A 12,396-nucleotide genomic window follows, 5' to 3' on the forward strand; every position below is an offset into this window, starting at 1 on the left:
TGGGGCCCTGTGGAGTTGGGTGGGCCCAGACCTGCCTATCTGGGCTGCCAGCCACCCTTGTTGGCTGCACCAAAGGGCAGTGCTATTGGCCACCCTGTCTTGTATCAAAGGGCAGCACTGTTAACTCTAGCTGCTAGGCCATGCTGCCCTGGGCTATTAACTTATGCTGGTCCTTACCCCCTAGGTGGTGAGGTCAGAGATGGACAAGTGGACTTAATGGCAGTGTCTGTGTACCCCTGGCACCCCTCTTTCAGGTTGGGGTGTGCATACACAGCCACAGTCCCCCTTTTTTCCTCTGCTTCCTGAGTCCACCCTTCCTGGCCACACACTATTCTCCTACACGCTGACACTGCTCTGCCATTGAGGCTTTCTTCCCAACAAATCTGGGGGACACATAGCATAATCAGATCTTACTGGCATGAATGTTTGTATGACCAAGTGAATTTCAAAGTCAAATGCTCGCATCTTTTTGGAAGTTGTGTCTGCTTATTCATCCAATCAGGGAATAGAAGCAACGCAATACAATACTCTGAACAATCACAAATAACCAACAGCTTGAATAGTGCATAGTGAGCACTCAGAGGACTGTTCATGATCAATACATAGAGTTAAAAATACTATGACCTGCCCCTACCCCAAAATAATAGAACAACAAATACACTGTAGAAATTGCAATCTACTCTCAGCATTCTGGGGGCAGAAACAGGGACAGGATTTGTTGCCTAAATTATACATTATATAGGTTATTTGCTCAGCTGTGTGGATGAATCATGGTAAAGGAAAGGCCAAAACAGAATGAGCACAGACACTGAATTCTCCCTTCATTCAGTAGTAGATGGTCTCTAGAGATCAGGGATGGTCTCCCTAGGACAGAGCACTGCGTGGTGTGGAAGGGAGCTGTGGTTTTGGATGACCTGAGTTTCTTTATAACCTCAAGAGAAATTGGTTACATTAAGCTCACATGGGGTTCCCACTGGGGGAAGAGCATGGAGAAATCTCAAAGTAAATGAGCATCTGTGAGGGGTTCACTCATCATCTGGGTGCCTCCTCCCTGCTGCTCTGGGGATTAGATCCCTCCAGGTCTCTCACCCCCCTTCCTCCTCTGGCTCCCGCCATGGCCTTCCTTGATCTCTGAAGCTCGGAGTGCTGCCTCTCTGTGGCTTGGCCCTCCAGCCAGGTCTGTGTTTCCCCTTCAGAGTAGCAAAGTCTCTCCAGACCAACTGTCCAGCTGCCTTTCCAGGCCATCCTCTAATCTTAGGCCATTTTGGTGGGCTGGGGAACCTGGACCCACTACTCTGGGCTCTGGCAGAGAGACCCTCTATCCAGCAACTACAGTCTGCTTACTCCTAGACCCTGTTGCTATTTCCCCGTGCTCCTTCCTACTTCCCTTCTCTTTGTGTTGTAGCCTAATCACAGGGTCCAACTCAAGCTTCCCAACTCCCAGGGAGTAACTGCAGCTTACTTCCCCTACAGCCCCTTCTGCTCCCAGCTTCCTAGCTTTGTACTAGCCCAGCCTATACCTGCTCAGCTGAGCTTCATCTTCCATTAGTGCTTGTCTATCCAGCCTAATTCTCCCCCAGGTGCAACCTACTAGATTAATTAGCCCCTTCCATGCTCCCTTAACACTTTCAGGTTAGGTGTGGACTGAACACCCCAATCACAGCCTCATCATAATACTAATCAGCATTTACATAGCTTGTTACATGCTCTAAGCATTGCTCAAACCCCTTGGGAGGTTACTGCTGTCACCCCCACTTAACAGATGGGAGAACTGCAGCACTGACAGATGAGGTACCTGCCCGATGCCACAGGGTGAGCAAGAAGCAGAGCAGAGATTAGAAATGATGATTTGCTGGTTTCCCACAGAGTGCTTCCTCCTCCAGACCAAGGAGGCTGAATTGCTATCTAAGGTCAGAAGAAGGTGGCTAACCCAGATGTGTGTTGGGATCCCCTGATGGAGAAATCTAATCATGGTTGAGTATGCAAAGTGAGTCTGCCTCTTGCACCACTACTGGGGTAACAGACCCTACTTCAGTGGAGCAGCATCAGAGCAAACATGCCAGTCCTGTTCTTTCCTCCTGCATCTGGCAGATGTTTGTGCCTCTTCACAGTCAGCAGTGAGACGAAAGGGTAAACTCAGATTAGCTTTCAGTGTTTTGTTGTGAAACTACTGTGTAAAAAATGATTTTAAGTGACCTAGATGATGTCTTTTCATATCATTGTTTAGCAATATCTGCCTTTGTAGATAATGTAGCTGTTAGTACTGTTGGATCCCTTAGGACAAACTCCAGTTGTAACACATTTTCTCTGCACCAAAGCCTACATAAATGTTAAATGAAGCCACTTTAAACAAATATCGGTAACAGAGGGGGAATAAGCCTGTTAACAGAATCAGCTTTGCATTCACTAAGTCATAATATTTTATTTATTTATTACCTCATAATAGCTATAACAAAAGTAACTACATACAATAAAGTAATATTAACAGATGCAGACATCAAAATGACTCTCAATGTTCACCCCCTTTATGAAAACTCCTCTGACTCAGAACATCCAATCCGACAAAACACATAGCCGCCAAAATGTTCAGCCAAAAGCCCGGCTGAGCAAGAAAGCATCACTGCATGATTTATAGCACCACAAACTCTGGCTCCAAAAGATAAATCTGCCAGCCCTGGCAAGCTGAGGCCATGCCTATACTATAGGAGCTAGAGTGGCATAGCAGCTATGCCACTGTAGTGCCACAGTGGTGTAGACACTTCCTATAGCAATGAAAGGGGTTTTTCCATCACTGTAGGAACTCCATCTCCCAAGCAAAAGTACCTAGATTGACGGAAGCATTCTTCCATTGACCTCGCTGAGTCTACACTGGGGGCTAGGGTGGCATAGCTGCTGCACTCCAGGGTGTGAATTTTTCACATCCCTAAGCACTGTAGCTATACTGACCTGACTTTTAAGCATAGACCATACCTAAGCCTTGGGTTCTGACAACTGAGATGCCCTAAGTTACAGACCTCCAGTCATATGGCGAGATGAGGGAAAGAAATGATTTTTTTTAGATAACTGGTTCTCAGACTGTGGTCCATGAAGTATTGGTCATCTGCAGATCCTTCCCTTGTGCTCCATGGAATGAAAGATTATGAGAGCAATAGGAGATGGGAACATGAGGGGGTATCTGTCTTGCAAAGTTGTTCTCGGAATAAGAAAGGAGTGTAGAGCTTTAAGGGTGTCTCCATCATAGCACCTTGAATTACATGAAGAATTGAGTTGATGGCCAAGGCAGCTAAGGAGTAAAGGTGTTGTGTACTCCAAGACCATGCTTACTAAGAAGGTAGGAAGCCATGGAAGCCCCTCAGGGGCAGCCCCAAAGACAGCATAGGACAATCATCCAGTCTGGAGATGACAAAGGTATGGATTATCTTGGCAATACTCCCATCTGGGTGGGAGAGGTAACCATCTCCTGGTTGGACACAGATGGATAGAAACTGCCAGTGTCTTCTGGGCATCCAGAAGCAGCAAAGGGATGCTAGAGGACCCAAGACTATAATCCAAAACTGCAGGTGCAATTCCCTCTCCATTCTTCAACCCACCAGGATCGTGTCCATCTTATCCAAGGTCAGCTGCAGCCATTTTTCTAACATTCGAGTCCTGTCCAAGACAGCAGGAAAACAGCAGGGTCTGAGCTCAATGAAACGAGGTGTTGAGTAACCCTTCTTCTACACCACCACATCACCCTTCACTTCCCTTCCTTCAAGGGCATGGCATGACAACAGCACAACGCAGATGCAACTGGGGGACATTGCCAACATAGTACATAGGAAAATGCCCTAGCCACAGATCTGATACTTCAGCTTTGGTTTAGTTTTAAATATAATGAATATTTATACTGTAGCCAATGTCATTTAGACTAGTCCAAAGCATCATAATGGGCATGGCAGAAAATGCCTCATAATAAGATTGGCACCATGTCTAGCAGTGCTTTACACTTCATTTTGAAGCCTGCAGCCAGGCTGTGATTTTTGTCAAATATCCTAAGCAAGGTGAGGTCTGGATGGGGGACATTACTTGGGGCCAGGCACTTCCAGAGGAACTCGGTGCTCTGCAGAAAGTCCTGTGGCTAACTCAGTGGGTGGCACGCTCCTTCGGAGTCAGCATGGAATCCTAGCTGGCACGCTGAACTGATGGAGGTGCCTTTTTTCAAATGAGAGACATAACCCCACTCGTGGCCATTAAAGACACTGGCAGCTTTCCCAAGAGGGAGGCTGGTCTTGAGGTTAAAGCACAAAATAGGGAAATCTGAGGATAATTCCTGGCTCTGCCACTATCTTGCTGTGAGACTTCAAACTTCTTTAATCTCTCCCCCTCATTTTCCTCATCAGTAAAATAGGGCTAACAATACTCATCCCTCTCTTAAGAGACAATTGGAGGACTAACTAATGAATGTGTATGTGCTTTGAGATTGGAAAGTAGAAGGGACTAGAAAAGGGCAAAAGAAGAAATAAAGTATTTGCCCTGAGCTCTCAGCCAAAGTCCACTGCAGGTCTCCACATGCCTCCTGGACTTTCAGCTGGCACTGCTATTCTTCACTTCCTGTCCTAAAATCTTGTGTGGTGTTGCTGGTAATGGGAAATATACCATAAATCTCACCCCAGGTGCATGAAGAGATCTGTGGTGCATTTTGAGGTTGTGTCCTTCTGTTCGGTGCTCGGGAAACAGAAGTGGTTATTTGTGTTAAGAGTTTCCTTCCTCTTGGTTCAATACCAGAAGCTGTCTTTTCATCTTGTTGGAATGCTGGGGAGTTAGCTGGTCCTTTTGTGTAACTCACTACTTTAATATTTCATTATTTTCAACAATGGGAAAGAGTTCTCATTTGCCCTCTTTGGGGGATTTCCAAGCACAGCTGGAGGTGCCCAGAAGGGAGGAAAGAGAAACACTGAGATATTCATGGTGTCCAAAATAGAAAGCAATTTATATGGACAATTAAAAGGAGCCACCTGGGACCTTGGTGGTTGAGAACTGGGATTCTGTAACCAGGCAATTTCTGGGACTTAAAAATCCTCTGAGGCGATTATAAAAAAAAGAACAATTTGCCATTTCATTCACCAGGGCATTAGACCACTGGTTCATCGCCAGACTGAGTTGTAGGAGAGGATCAGAGTCACCAGGGGACAGGTTTTGAAGTATCGTATTGGATGCCTCGTAAAGGTGGAGCATGTCAGGGTCTCTGCATAATGTAAAAAAATAATCCTCCGTCTGTGATCTGAGCCCTCCTCCCCCAATCCCCCATGTCCTTGTCCCTCCCCCCATCTCGGAGTTTGTGTTCCCCTGACTCCTCTACTATGTTTCTGCTTCTGACTCATGCTATTACAAAGGATTAGGCCAGTTAAAAGGACAGAACTGTGATGATGCAGAGTTGTCTGTCTGTCAGGTTTGTTTTATTAACATTTTAGCTCCTTTGGCATTGCATGGGCCAAGGGCGCTGGTCTTTTCTGTTGATCTAATTTTCTGCTGGCCCCTCAGATAGGGAGTTCTGGGTTTGGCACAAAGGACTTAAACCAGTCTGCTACAGAACAACCCTCAAATACTTCAGCTGCTTAGAAGAGCCTCTTAGGGCCCATGGCTGTGGGCTGAGGTACCACTCTGTGGTAGCAAAGTTAGGAGCGTTCATGTAGATGAGTCATTAGGGCATTTTTAAGTCCAAGTCAAGTGCGGATGTGGATGGATTCCCTCATCGCTTCAACAGATGAGTGCTCAGCAAGTATTGACTTGAGTTCTGGGTTTATTTGTTTTTATGGCTTCTCACAGTGGAAGTGAGTCCAATACTGGATTTGCAAATACAGTTATGTGTCTTGCAAGTGTAACTGTTTGGGGGGGGGGAGGTTTGAGGTGTGGGCCTTACAACACGCTCTCTTGTCTACAGAAACCTCACATGCCACACCTTTGAAAGTGAACACGGCCTCATGGCACAGACCTCTCCATCTGGGTCTGTCCAGTGCAATGAGTTCCCAGGTTTTAATATCTATCTTGCATGCTTTGAGGTTGGCCTTCATGGTGTCTTTATATCTGAGGATGGGCTGACCTAACAGAGGGTTCCTGTACTCAGCTGGCTGTAGAGCACTGCTTTCAGTATACATGGAAACCTCCATGCAGATCACTTGTCTGACTCAGCAAAGTTGAGCCATGATGAGCATGCTCTCAGTGCCAGGGATTTGAGACCTCTCAAGGACTTCAGTGTTGGTCAAGCAGACCTTCTTTAAGCAGGTTGGTATTACAGCATGACTAGAAAATTTACAAGCACCTGGAACCCTGTTTACATTTCGTTGGCATCAGTGGCACCAATGGGGGATGATTTCAGATAAAAAGGTGAGTTGGGGAACACGTAGTCCATGGCCATCATAAGGTCTTGGCAAGTCTAAGGCCCCTAGCTCCACCAACCTGGAAGGCAACAGAGTAAAAGTGATGCAGGGCTACTACTACTCAGGACTTCTTGGCACTAGCTCAGCTAGCAGGAGTCTGTGTCCTTTCTGTCCCATGGTTACACTCAGCTAGGAGGAGAATTACACTTGTCATTTGAGAGCTGCTAAAGCAGATGAGACGGTGTAAGGAACCCTGTGGTAGCGGCATACCATTCCTCCACTCCACACAGACACAAGTGAGTCTGTTCAGGCAGATCCCAAACTTACAGGGGAAAGGAAAAAGACAGGGATCTCTTTACTGATCCTAGGGTGGTGGGGAGTAGCATGAAATTCTTCACCTAATTGGGGGCCTGATTCTAAGAGGAGTGATTAAAGGAAGTATTGTTATGGCTTGAAGCATTCCCTCCAGATGCCTGATCCTGACTTTTGGCACAAGCAAGGAAGAACCTATTTCCAGAGAATCCGTTGCAGATTTGTATTAGACCAGTGCATGCTGGGGCAGGTCACAAGAAGTTAAATTGATGCTGTGTGGATATGCACACAGTGCAGACGAGTTCTGTAAATCTCATGCTTATGTACTTTGATGTAAGGTGCTCCCAGTAATCAGGTACACAAGAGGGGGAAAGAAGAATTGACATTAAAAGAGGAAGGGGAGAGTGATGGGGCAAGAGAAAAGAGGAAGGTGAAAAGGAACAGATTGCAAGGAAAGGAGGGAGAGACTTAGAGAGAAGAGGGATAGCAAGACAGGCAGAAAATTTTTAAAGGACCACACCAGACCCATTTTTTTAGATGACAAATCTGAGGAACTGTCCCAGATTGAGGTGTCAGTACAGGAGGTTTTGGAACTAATTGATTGACTTAACAGAAAGTCACCAGGACCAGATGGTATTTACCCCAGAGTTCTGAAGAAACTCAAATATGAAATTGCAGAACTACTAAGTGTGGTATGTGACCGATCACTTAAATCAGGCACTCTACCAGATGACTGGAGGATAGCTAATGTAATGCCAATTTTTAAAAAATGCGTCAGAGGCAATCCTAGCAATTACAGGCCAGCAAGCCTCACTTCAGTACCAGGCAAATTGGTTGAAACTATAATAATGAACAGAATTATGCATATAATTGAACATGATTTGTTGGAGAAGAGTCAACACAGCTTTTAGAAAGGGAAATCATGCCTCACTAATTGACTGGAATTTTTTGAGGGAGTCAACAAGCATGTAGACAAAGATGATACAGTAGATATAGTGTACTTGGACTTTCAGAAAGACTTTGACAAGGTACCATACCAAAGGATCTTAAGCAAAGTAAGCTGTCATGGGATAAGAGGGAAGATCCTCTCATGGATCAGTAACTGGTTGAGATAGGAAACAAAAGGTAGGAATAAATGGTCAGTTCTCACAATGGAGAGAGGTAAACACTGGGGACCCCAAGGATCTGTACTGGGACCTGTTCAGATCATTTATGAATATGTTGGAAAAGTGAGGTGGCAAAATCTGCAGAAGGTACAAAATTACTCAAGATAGTTATGTCCAAAGCTGACTGTGAAGTGTTTCAAAGGGATCTCCCTAAACTGGGTGACTGGGCAACAAAATGGCAGATGAAATTAAATGTTGATAAATGCAAAGTAATGTTCATTGGAAAACATAATCCCAACTATATTAATACAAAAGGATGGTGTCTAAATCAGCTGTTGCTACACAAGAAAGATCTTGGAGTCACTGTGGGATAGTTCTCTGAAAACATCTGCTCAATGTGCAGCAGCAGTAGTCAACAAAGCTAACAATGTTAGGAACCATTAAGAAAGGGATAGAAAAGAAGACCGCAAATATGATAATGCCACTATGTAAATCCATAATACACCTACGCCTAGAATGCTGCATTTAGTTCTGGTTGCCCCATCTCAAAAAAGATGCATTACAATTGGAAAAAGTGCAGAGAAGGGCAACAAAAATGATCAGGGGTTTGGAAGAACTTCCATATGAGAAGAAATTAAAGACTGGGACTGTTCAGCTTGGAAAAGAGAAGACTAAGGGGAGATATGACAGAGAGATGATAAAATCATGACTGGTGTGGAGAAAGTGAATCGGGAAGTGTTATTTACCCCTTCAGATAACGCAAGAACCAGGCATCACCCAATGAAATCAACAGGCAGTAGGCCTAAAACAAACATAGGGAAGTACTTCACATAATGCACAACCTGTGGAATTCATTGCCGGGGATGTTGTGAAGGCCAAAAGAATAACTGGGTTCAAAGAAGGATTAGATAAGTTCATGGAGGACAGGTCCACCAATGGCTATTGGCCAGGATGGTCTGGGACATGACCCCATGTTCTGGGTGTCTCTAAACCTCTGACTGCCAGAAAGGAGGACTGAATGATCAGCGAAGGATCACTCGATAATTTCCCTGTTCTGTTCATTCCCTCTGAAGTATCTGGCACTAGATCCTGTTGGAAGACCTGATACTGGGCTAGATAGACCTTTGACCCAGTATGGCCATTCTTATGTGCTTATGACTTTATTAATAATAAAATACTGCCACCATGTACACTCAAATCCTCCATTTCAACTTCTGAGTGCATTTAATGTAAAGATCTCCAAGTATTTTATCAATATTTATTAAGCCCATCATACCCCATAAAGTCTGTGTATGTATTTTATATGCCTTATATAAGGACAGGCAGTGACTCTTCTACTACCTTGCCGAACCCTTTCCATTGGAAAATGGTCTTGTGACCTTTTTTGAAGAGCTTTGATACCTGCATGGTTAGCAGTGGGACTTGAAAACTGTATCTGGGGAAAGCCCTAGGGTCAGGGGTGTGCTTTTTGCTACACCGTTTCATTCTGGTCAGATTTGGCTGGTATAAGCTGATGAAAATCACCATATCTCATCTGTAGTTTGCACAGTGCAGCTTGTTTCTGGCAGCATGAATATGGTGTGAACTTGCATAGAAATATGCAAAATATGTCAATATATTTCCATGGTATCTGCACTGAGTAACACCAAGATAGTTTTATACATCTATCTGATAGAATAAAAGCCAAGGATTCTTCCTCTCTCTCTCACACACATACACAGGGGGTTTATCCTACTATTCATGCAAGCATAACATTGTAAAGTTCCTTTCTATTTTATTGTCCGTGTTTATCATAAAGCATTCTGTACCTGTTATCTGGTTATAGTAGAATCCTTGATATATTTCAGAGTAAGAGCTGAGTGAGTTAAATTACATTAACCTTTAAAGCTGGCATTATTGGGTAACATCAGGAGAGTGTATTACTGTACAATTTCCTCACCTGTTCTTATCCCAGCAGTGCGCTTGGTATATTTTTACAAATAGTGCAAACACTGCATTAGAGTCTTTGAGCTCTCCACAAGGATTTTCTGCTCTCTTCCAGTTGAGTGCTCCTTAAGATGTAGGACTATCTTTCCCTCACAAAATATAGAGACACTTTGCGGAAAGGGGCAGGTTCACATGGCTGAAGCAATGTATGCTGGCCCTTGAGCTAGTGCTGAGACAATCAGCAATGAACAGGACAGATGGACGGGTATATGTTCTAGGTCCATGTTTGTCTGCTTTGTAAGGAGGAGGCTTCAGGGCCATGCTGATTTGTTAAGGGTTCCTAAAGCTTGTTGAAATTTACAGGCCATCTTTAGGGCTAGCATTAGCCATTGGGGGCTAGTGAAAGGCCAGCACATGCTACATAGTAAGGGAGGGACACAAGCTCACTTCTATTACTAGAAAGTGTCAGCAGTGTTCATAACTTGGAGGATCTGAAGTTCTTAAATATAGGGACTAAAGTATAAGGGCCAAAGTCACTCTTAGTCACTCAGGTGTCAATCTAGAATAACACCCTTGACCTCAGTGGAGTTATTCCAGATTTACAATGACAATCAAATGGTGGCTTTCTATGAGTGGAGACTTTTATTAGTTACTCGAGATTTACACTGGTGTAAGCGAGAGCAGAATTTGGCCAGTGATTCATTGTAAAAAAACAAAATAAACAAGCCAAAATAACCTCAACAACTCTGCATTAAAGAATAAGTTACTGTGGTCAGAAAATAGGCCTGTGAACACAATACAACCCTTCTGTCTGGTATTTAAGGGAATGTCTACACTGCACCTGCAAGTGAACCTCCCAGCCCAGGTAGACAGTCCTGTGTTACTAGTGCACTGAAGATATCCATGTGATCTTGCAGCACCAGTGGAGGCTTAGTTCTGGTAGGATGGGTCTGAGCTCTGGTGGCTAGTCCAAGCCTCCACCAGTGCTGCAACATCCATGCTGATAAAAACAGAACACTACCTTGAGCCACACTACTGTCGGTCTGTCTCCCCAGACTGGGAGGCTTGCTCCCTGCTGCAGTGTAGACATACTCTAAAAGGGGCTGGCACAAAGGGTTGAGGTGATACCATAACATGCCTTTATCACACCTTCATAAGGAAATACTCTAAACATACATTTGGCTCAAGACCCTGCCTGCAGCCCCTTGCTTACAAGTTCTGTGCTCTAAGGACTAATTCATAGCTCATTACAGCCAGTGTAAAAAATCCTGGGGGCTCGCTGGATTCACATAAGCTAGAATTTTCAAAAGAAATCAGCAGCACCCACAAATGGGGACAGATTTTCAACAGAGCTCAGCTTCCATTTAGGCACCAGAGGTGTGAGTCCAAAATTCTTCAAAAACCGATTGTGAGGTATTTGGAAAATCTGTCCCCTTGAAAATAGCCTGGCTTACCAGACAGGTGACTCCTTCCTCAGCAAGTGACAGGCACACAGTTATATGTGGCTTATAGTGATATCAAAGGAGAACAGAATAGAACTCTGTAATATCTGGAGACCTAGATATGAAACATGCCTTAGGTGTGCTGAAGAGGTGTGTGGGGCTCAAACACCATAATGAGCACACTACAAGCACCTAAGCAGAAGAGATCAGGTTTTGTTCTGAAGGGTTGTGGAACTAAAGGTGCATGTTAAGAAAGAGTGGCTGCTGCCTCTTGCCAAAAGCTAGCATTAATTGTGTAAATTAACACTAACATGAGAGGGAAAATAAATAGGTTTTTAAAAAATCAATGAATATTCTGAACAAGCCAAATCCTGAGCCTCATGGCTCAATTTTTACATAGCCCTTAATCAGGCAAAACTCATACAGACATCAGTGAGAATTATGTCTGAGTAATATGCAAGTAAGAACACCCAGGATTTGTGCCTTTGGTTTCAGTGAAAGTTCCACTTCAGTAAATAAAGACTGTGGGCAGGATGGACCTTATAGTCACAGCCTTGTGTTGGATGGGATGAAAGACCCCATACCTCAATAGTAGGAAGGCATTGTAACCTAGGGATACATAGGCCCTCCTGGAATTTCCAGTGGGAGCACAGATGCTGTGCCACTCTTTAATGGGCTCTCCTCTATAGCTGATCAGTGGTGCTTATCAGTGCAAAGTGGGAAGCATGGCATGGCCCTGCCTCCTCCTCCTCCCCTTTGGAGTGGCTCTATGAGCCTTGTAAAGTGGGTGTGTTCCATGTCCCTCCACTGTGCCTGAGCCATGGAGGTTACGAGTCTGACAGCACCAGCTTCAGAGCCTGTCTCTTTAGTCCAAGTTGAAGAAATTCATGTTTTTTCTCTGAAGGTCCCTGATTCAACCTGCAATATCAGCCAAGATGGTGGCCATCACCTAAATTGGGGCTTGTCTGGGATTCAAACTGCTGTGAGCCTCAGGAGCTTAGGACAAGCATCCTCTGTCTAGGGAAAGCGTACAACTCCCTTCCAGGTATGCCCCTTTTGTCCATAACCCTCAGAGGTTGAGAGTCTACTAAAGAGCCTGCCTCTTTAGCCCAAGCAGCAGAGACTTTAATGTTTTTAGCTTTGGAGGTCTCCAATTCAATCCCCAGTGTGATGGCCAAGATGCTGGCCCACATAATTACACTCTGATGTACTCCTGGCACATTCATGCAAGGACTAGATACAACAGGCTTCAGA

Source organism: Chelonia mydas, chromosome 1 (genome assembly GCF_015237465.2).
Source record: "Chelonia mydas isolate rCheMyd1 chromosome 1, rCheMyd1.pri.v2, whole genome shotgun sequence".
Lineage (NCBI taxonomy): Eukaryota > Metazoa > Chordata > Testudines > Cheloniidae > Chelonia > Chelonia mydas.